The 7,793-nt window shown below is 34.2% G+C and overlaps 1 non-coding gene across 1 annotated transcript; it reads right to left on the bottom strand.

Moving 5' to 3' along the window:
• Positions 1 to 7,457: 7,457 nt before the first annotated feature.
• On the bottom strand, positions 7,458 to 7,564 carry LOC144373666 (U6 spliceosomal RNA). The gene has a single exon (XR_013433256.1). It is a non-coding gene; the product is annotated as a U6 spliceosomal RNA (small nuclear RNA).
• Positions 7,565 to 7,793: the final 229 nt, after the last annotated feature.

Below are 7,793 nucleotides of genomic sequence, written 5' to 3'. Positions count from 1 at the left end.
AAACACATTTTATTATTATATTTTCAAGGCTCTTGCTAAGCAACAGGAATTTTTTCAGCTCCATTATTATCTCATGGGAATACTGTTGTATATGTGGCCTGTCATTGACCAAAAAATTGTGGTTATGCAACACATAATAATATTTCTTTGCTATACCCAGGTGTTTTCATCTCTCACCTGGCCTCCTTATCTTTTGTAAAGATATTTTTGAACAGAGATAGTTGTTCCAATGTATGTTTTATGCATATAAAAAGTAAGAAATCCTATTCCACTGTATTGTTGAATTTACAGAGAATGTCAGATATGTACCATTTTATTTCTATTTTAGAAATAGGATGCTGAAACTCAAGAGAGGTTGAGTGGCTTAGGCCAAATCATAAACACTGAAATTGAATTCCATGAAATTGAAATCCATACTCTGTTTCCATTTGGGAAACACCAAAATAAACTGGGTCAGAGTACAGAGCATATGTAGACTACTGAATATGTAGAAAGATAGTATAGAGTATTTAGTGTATAGAACATAGATTCAGACTTAATACTATTAAAAACACCTCAGGTTATCTGCAAAGAAGAGGTGCTAAAGAAAGATTGCTTTGTCTTCATGTATCCTGTTGATAGTTTAGTTGCATAGTATCTTAGCATATATTACTACTCTTTAGGGCATTAGTGATATAGATGGCATTGTCCTATGTATAATTTAACATGGATAGTTGACAGAGAGGCTGTATTGTACAGCTGACAAGAGCACTTCCCCTAAAGTCAAATGCCAGGTTGGGAAGCCTCATGAATTGCCTACCTTGCACATGATCCTTGATTTATTTTTGTGCTTAGTTTCAATCTCACTAGGTAGTTGTGAGAATTGGATGAATTAATACATGTGAAGTCCATCATTGATGAAGAGAGCATGTTGTAAGTGGCTTAATAAATGTTAGCCATTAATGATAGTATAGATTTTGTTTTCATGCATCTTGGCTTAGTGCAAAATGAATAGATTTTTAAAGAGATTAAGTTCAAATTCAATACTCCTTATTCCTGAGGAGTGGCAGACACCTCAATGCCCTAGGCCAGGCTTTGGGATCCTAACATCTAAATGCATCAACCAATATCTAAGAAGAAATTGTGTTTAGTAGGTAGTAATAAACTTATTTTGCTAATATAGGTAATAGGTTATTTTTTTACCTTAAGTGAATAATTTCATGCACTAGGAATAAAAAATATCATTCTCTCTAGAATAATGCTAGCACAGTATATATGTTGATGTTATGAAAGTCCTTTTTCATGTACTTTAAATGATGCAATTCACATATACATACACACTCTCACAAAATGAAATATGGCCTAATGATTTAAGATTTAAACAGTCTAAAATAAAATGTGGATCTTCTTCCTGGAAGATTCCCCAAGAAATATGTCTTCATATTAAACATTCTTCAAAATTGCTAATGGTAAGTTTGGTCTCCTGAATCAGAGATCAGTATCTGCTATTTTATTTACCTAAGCTGCTCCTCCAAGTTTCTTCCATCCTTACCATCAAGCACTCTTTTCCCATGAAGTCTTGATTGGCTCTCCATTTCTTTGTTAGTGTCCCTACCTCTGATTTTTTTTGGATTATCTCTGCCATAGTCCTGCACCACATAATAATGACTAGGCAAATTATGTTCCTAACCACACTGTAGACTCCAAAATGAAAGAAAATTGCTTTCATTTTGGTATTTTAGAAGTCTGAAATGGTCTCTTGCAGAAACTCAGTAGATGTTTGATTAAGTAAAGATCCAGTTACTTTACATAATTAGGGTGATATGGATCCTTGATACTTTTTCCTCATACTTTATATTCCTAATTATTTCTTTTTCAGATTCCCTAAATTATTTGAACAGGTAAACCCTATTGCTTTTTATATTTACCCTGAAAGATTTTACCAGCTGTTACCTTGAAAATACAAAATCTTTGTAATGAAGTTAAAATTTTCACATTTTTAAAAACCTTTATCTAAGAATGTTATAAATATAAAACTTTAATATTGTTTCCATCTGAGGTTGGAAATATTTTCTCTGTGCTACTATCTGCAGATGGTAAATAAATCATAGTTATAAGAAAAATACTGTCTTTGGATTTAAGAAAACTTTTAGTCATCCTTCACAACTCATTGCAGATATAATTTTATATCTCCTTTCTTGTCTGTTCCCTTCATAGGGATCCTTCTAATCTCTGGTCTGTTGCTAAATCTTATATATAGTGAGGCATGTGCCATTCTATAATATTGTAATTTTTGATGTCCATCTTCATATGTAGGCTGCTTTCTAGTAAAATTTAAATCCTAAACATTTTAACCAGATAAATTTTCTGGGTTGAGACACCACCAGTCCTCACAGGCTAAACTGAAGACACATCTTTGCCCAACCTGCTTTCTGACATGAAAATCTGAAAAGAAGGGAAACCTTCCTCCTATCATCATCTCCTAAATTTATGTCATCTTAAAGAAGAGAGAAGGCTGAAAGAGGAAATTGTAGTTGGACACAATACCTTTATTTTATTTATTTATTTTTCCTTTAATTGATTTATGTAGATTTAAAATTTCTTTAATCAAATCCTGATATATTGATAGGTTTAATTTTTGCATGAAACTCCTTGTGAAAAAGATAAAAGAAATAGTTTAAAAATTTTAAGTTATTATTTCATTTCAAGAGATCAAAAATCTTTAAAAAGTATTATCCTTTCCTAAATTCACTAGTACAAACATCATTTTAATTGAATTTTCAACTACCTAAAATTATTATAAAAAATTAGAGCTTCTTTCTCTGTAATAACGCTATCTGAGGAAAATCCTATATTTATTTTAAAAAAGCATGAGCATTTTAAACAACCATTATTTTGATTATTTCTCACTGTTTATTTATTAAGACATATTAGTTATGAATTTGACAGAACACTGACCATAATGAAAAATAAATATCTTATAATTAAGATAAATCATAACCCATTCTGTTGGAAACCAGTATGCCAGTCTTTTATTTAATGTTACCCATTCATGTAAATAAATAATATGGGTAAGGTGAAATTAAAAGTTAATATTTTCTGGAGATTTACTGATGATTGATATGTTTGAATAAAAAATAATGACTGCATGGAATATTAACAGTATGCACAAGTGCATCTCTTCAAATTAAGGTTTCCTCTGTTCCCAGCCTTCATTCCTGCTCAGCTCCACAAAAGGCAATAATTTAATCAGTGTGAGAGATTAAGCTGCACAAGCCTGTTCCTGCATTGTTCAGTAGGACAGATGTCTTCAATTACTATGACAGTGTACTCTGTGTGTGAGTCAGAGGTGAAGTGTTGAGATTTTTAGTTGAATTTTATTTGGATCAAATCATTTACAAAGAGCAAGCTAAGGATGAATTGCTAATGGAGAATCTGAAAGAAGTATTACTAGAAGGTACTCTAGGATGGCATGACTCAGCAGAGAACTTCTCAGTGATTTGGGCTGATGACACCCAATCTGATTTGGAGTGTTTGATCTCTTCTGTTTAAAAAGTATAAGGATATTGAGAGATTGTGTTATAACCCATTTTGATTCATGTTGCCTATCCATGAAATATATTTCTTCAAGTGATAAGGACATGCATTCTTTTTTTAAAATTATTTTTTTAGTTGTAGTTGGAAACAATAACTTTATTTTATTTATTTATTTTTCTATGGTGCTGAGGATTGAACCCAGGGTTCTACACATGTGAGGTGAATGCTCTTCCACTGAACCACAACCCCAGCCCATGTGTTCATTTTAATAGTAAAGAAATACTGATTCTAAACTCTTCTTCTCTACTTTGGCATATTCTTGGAATTTAATATTTTTTCATGATTATACTTGAAATATCCAGTTACATATCTCTCAAACCTTACCTCTCAGGCCGAATTTTTGCTTGCAAATTTCCCCAAATACATGAGTTACCCAATATTTCTACAGATTTTCTCAAGATTTAAATCTATTCAAAGAGGGATGCTGGAGTCACATAATTGAAGGGTTTATCAATTTTAAATTGGAGCTCACAGCTTAATTGTAGTATCACAGTGAGATTCCTGTGTCTACTCCAGCTCACAGGCTAACCTGAAGCCACACCTTTGCCTAACCTGCTTTGTGACATGAAAAGCTGAAAAAAAAGGGAAGCCTTCCTCCTAGCATCATCTCTTATATTTACCTCCTATTAAAGAAGAGAGAGAAGGCTGAAAGAGGAAAGAGATCTACATTAGTTAAGGGTCCTTGATTTGGAAATGTGCATTCAAGAGAAAGTAGATTCCTCCTCCATACCTCTACATACCTTATCTCCATAAATGACCATAACTTCTGCCCACATCAACAAGTGTTCTCATCTTTAAAACAAACTGTTACTTCTTTGAACATCGAAAATCATGGAAGCCTTGTACCTTCCCTGAAACTTTCATTCTTCCACCCAGATAATGGTTTTCAGATGAGTCACATCACTTTTAAAGACTCCCAGTGGCCTTCAAACATTTCAGGCTTCCAAACTTCTGACCTCCGAAATTGTCACATTTTTTTTCTCTTACCTTTTCTCTCCTCTCCCTCAATTCCAGCCAATGAGTCCCCTTTTAATTTCTCAACCACATCAACATACTCTGTGTAAGGCCTACTCTGCTTAGGCTGATTTTTCACCAGGTCTGCAGCTGGTTTCTGTTTATTATATATGTTTCATCTTAACTATAGTTCCCTCAGAGAGATATTTCGTGACCTCATCATTTCCCATCCAGGCATACTTCATCATAATACATATTCCTCCCTGGTACTTTCTAGCTCATTTGTTTTTATTCATTGTTTTCCTTGATTTATTAAAGACTTATTTTATCTCTTTCCACTTCAAAATATTCTGCTTTGTTTACTTATCTTCTTGAAGGCATCTCAGCCCAGAACAGCATATATGACATAATGAAAGTTCAGTAACAGGTGCTGAATGAGTTAATAAATGCACATTCAGAAGATGAGCTGAATGATTATTTCTATTTACAGGATAAAAACCCTTCCAGATGATGTTAGCTATGTGCCAGAGATGTGTAGGTGAAAGGGTACAGTTGTTGTGATTGACTTATGCTTAATGATTTCTCCTGTCATATCATGACAATATCAATATCTTGAGTGAATTCATTTTTACAGAGATTTGAGTTTTATGGAATAAGAGCCTTATGAAAAATTGGTTTTGTTTCTAGACATGTTAAATGTAGCTCAGTGGCTCTTGATTTTAAAATAGAGTGCAAATATCAATTTGGCTTTAGACTGTATTAACCTCTGAGATTTAGGTGTGCCTGCTGACTACAACAGGCTTTTCAAAAATTTACATAGATCCAAGAGACATAATGAGAAAAACAAATTGTGCACACAACTGATTAAGTCAAGCTGTACACATAAGATAAATGTGTGCATAACAGTGATGATAAAGGTGGCTGCCTTTTTTTTTTTTTACTGTATAACAGGTGAGCTATTATGTTCTTTACAGAAATCTTATACACACATTCTCTGATATAGGGGTAATTTTTGGGGGGGGTTACCAAGGATTGACCCCAGAGGTACTTAACCACTGAGTCACATCCCCAGCTCTTTTTTAAATATTTTGTCTAGAGACAGGGTCTCAGTGTCTTTTTAAGTTGCTGAGGCTGCTTTAAACTTACAATCCTCCTCCCTCAGCCTCTAGAGCCACTGGAATTTCAGGCATGTGCCACAGGCTACAGGATTAATTCTTAATTCTTTCACAGTGATGTTGCAACTGAGTCTTAAATGATAAGAAAATGACAGTTACTGTCAAGTAACTGAGAATCAGATCAAACCTGGGAATGGATCCAGAAATGTTTTTTAAACTATTGTTTCTCTAAATATTTTTTAATAATAGGAAGTTTCTACAAAGTAGTTCTTTACTCTGTACTTATCCTCATTTAAAACCCTGGGAAGTACTTTTGTGTGAGTGTGGGGGGGTGGTGGTACTGGGTATTGAAATCAAGGCCACTCAATCACTGAGCCACATCCTTGGCCCTTTTTGTATTTTATTTAGAGACATGACCTCATTGAGTGCTTAGCACATAGCTTTTGCTGAGTCTGGCTTTGAACTTGCCATCCTCCTGCCTCAGCCTCCTGAGCCACTGGGATCACAGGTGTGCCATGAAGGAAAAAACTCTGGGAGATTCTGAGAATAGAATGGGTATATTAACAGTACAACCTTGGTTCAACATCAGGAAAGAGGTTGCTTATTCTTTTTAGCTCTCTCTCTTTTCTATTTTACCTAAGATGCATTATTTTGAGATCCTGCTGAGGGTGTGGTACAAACTGTTTCCTAGCCTCTCCCAACCCATCCACAAGTCAACACAATGTGATTCTTCTGGCAGAGCACATGCATATACAGGTTAATATCCAGTTTCTTGCCTGTTAGATTAGCAGGTACCAGGGGCAGAAGGTTCTCTGAGTTTCAAAGCACAGCCAGGCAGAGAATCTGGGGGAAAAGGTAACAGTGGAAGAGGATTGGAATGGTTAGTGCATGTGTGAGCCCTTAAAAGGTGTTAAGAGAAGAATCCCATAAATATTTGGGAAGAACTGCAGGGGAATGGAGTCTTTGGGTTAACATCTGGGAGCAAAATCTATACATTTTAGTTATTATGGTTAATTTGCAGTATGTAATGAAAGATAAACTTTTTTGTCATAAAAGACTGTAAAATGAATTAAACTTCTAGCAACTGGAAATGAAGAGAATTGTTGTAGTGTTAGTCTCCATATACCAGATAAGTAGAAAGAAGGAGAAGCAAAGGGAGATTCAGGAGCAACAGAAACAGCAGGAAAGAAAGATAAAAATAATTTGATGAATAGACCATCACGTTAAGTGAAAAAAGTCAGACTCAGAAGATTAAGTGTCAGATATTTTCTCTCATATGCCGAAGCTAGAGAGGAAAAGGGAAAGCAAAGGTAAGGGTGAACTTTCTTAAAAATCAAAGGAATATCAAAAGAGGAAAGGCACCAAGAGATGGGAGGTAGGGAGGGAGGGAAGAAATGCTGGGAGGTGATATTGGCCAGATTGTATGGTTAGATTGTGTGCATATACAAGTATATAAAAATAAATTCCATCAATATATATAATTATAATTCACCAATAAAAATATGGGAAAAACAATCATTGAAAAGATAATTAAATTACAAACAAACAAGAATTTAATAGGCTGGTAGAATAGAGAGATTGGAAACTGCCAGGACTGTACAATTTATTACTTACTTCTATGAACATATGTTTCAGGTAACAATGAAAGGTTATAATCAGTTTTATTTATAGTGTTCATTCAGACATTCTCAAATAATACATCTCAGACTTTAAAATTTCTAAGTCTTACTATAAACATTTTATATCAGTAGGCTCTATTAGAATTTTGAGGCCCATAATTAGGTCCAAGATTTCAGAGATCTTTTTTTAAAATAAAATATGGAACACTTCATGAATTTGCATGTCATCCTTATGCAGGGGCCATGCTAATCTTCTCTGTATCATTCAAATTTTAGTATATGTGCTGCCAAAGTGAGCACTTGCAGAAATCTTAAGAAGACTGCTTAGGTTAGTTCTCCCTAGAGAAAATAGCCATGTAGCAGTAACTGAGAAATCATAAATTGCTTTTCTTTATAGAGCTGTAATTGTCCTGACAGAATTGTGAGACTATTTTAATGTTTACATCTGCCCTGAAGGAAATGTTCCTTTTATAAAATGGATATAGACTACTAGTCAAAATCCATTGAGGTGTCCTAGAAGAAGTGTCCG

The sequence above is a fragment of the Ictidomys tridecemlineatus genome, unplaced genomic scaffold (genome assembly GCF_052094955.1).
Source record: "Ictidomys tridecemlineatus isolate mIctTri1 unplaced genomic scaffold, mIctTri1.hap1 Scaffold_4553, whole genome shotgun sequence".
NCBI lineage: Eukaryota > Metazoa > Chordata > Mammalia > Rodentia > Sciuridae > Ictidomys > Ictidomys tridecemlineatus.
This window is presented reverse-complemented; position numbering and strand designations above follow the sequence as displayed.